At 42.1% G+C, this 1,105-nt stretch overlaps 1 protein-coding gene across 1 annotated transcript in view; it reads left to right on the forward strand.

The window, feature by feature from the left end:
- SMOC1 (SPARC related modular calcium binding 1) overlaps positions 1 to 1,105 on the forward strand; it is a gene marked incomplete at its 5' end in the record, with an annotated part of 44,673 nt that overhangs the window by 30,987 nt on the left and 12,581 nt on the right. The gene's annotated exons all lie outside the window — the stretch shown is intronic.

Here is a 1,105-nt window from a genome sequence, read left to right on the forward strand (position 1 = left end):
TTCCCTAGTGTGTCTGCTCACTTGTTTCAAGGATCCAGAGTCTCTGGATAGAGGCTGCCTTTCTGAATTGTATCCTCATTTGTAAAATCTATCAGAGAAGTTAATGTGGATCTCTGTTCTCTCCAGTGCTTGCTTTCAGCATAGACTCCTCTTGCAGTTGTGATTTCAGTTACCATGGTGGTAGGGTGGGGTATTTAATTTTCAGGCTTGGTAGCTGCATTTTAGAGGCAAAACTAAAAGGAAGGTCAAAAGAATTTTCTTCCTTCTAATTCCAAACAAAGAAATTTTCAGTGACCATTTAAATATGTAGCCTACCAGTTTCTGAAACAAGGTTGGACCCAGTCTTAAAGTGCATTTTATAAGATACCTGGGTTCATATTTCCCCATCAGCTAGAATGCCCCAAACTCCCACCAGAATCTGGCTGCCTGCAGCACACAACTGTTCTTCTCTCACTGCTGGGGAAGGAATTAGGCAGCAACTGGAGGTGTCTCCTGAAATAAGTCAGAGCTACCAGTGTCAGTGTAGAGTGTCTGACTACCTATCCACTAATTTCACTGAAATGCTTTATTCTTGGGAGGAAAAAGGCTCAAGTCGGAGCCTCACTGGCTGAGTGCACTCATCACGTGGAGAAAAGGTGGACTAGCTTAATGCAATTTAAAAATAATTATTCTTTAGAAAGGGTTCTTCCCTAATCGTCTGTACCACTGAGGAATAACCCTTTTCCCGCTGCTGCTGCAGAGCACCAGACACACGAATCGTATGGCGTAACAGTGCCGGTTCAGTGATGGCTTGACTCTGAATGGCAGCATTCTGTATTTATGCATCTTCAGCTGCTCCCTTCCCTCCTGCTCCTCTTCTCGTCCTCTCTGGTATTGTTTGTTGTCATCCACAGAAAGAAAATGTGAGCCAAATACTGTCAAACTTGTAATATCACAGTGAGTAAGAAATGAAGCAAACTGAAGTTGCCAGTTCTGTAGTACTACTTTTAATGGATTTGTGGTGCTTGTCTGCTGTGGAATTCTTGTGTATAAATCAACCATATGAAAAGTATTAAATATGCTGAAAATACAGCACAGGAGTTCAGATCGTATAAATAGATACAGC

The sequence above is a fragment of the Buceros rhinoceros genome, unplaced genomic scaffold (assembly GCF_000710305.1).
Source record: "Buceros rhinoceros silvestris isolate BGI_N320 unplaced genomic scaffold, ASM71030v1 scaffold17277, whole genome shotgun sequence".
Taxonomy (NCBI): Eukaryota; Metazoa; Chordata; class Aves; order Bucerotiformes; family Bucerotidae; genus Buceros; species Buceros rhinoceros.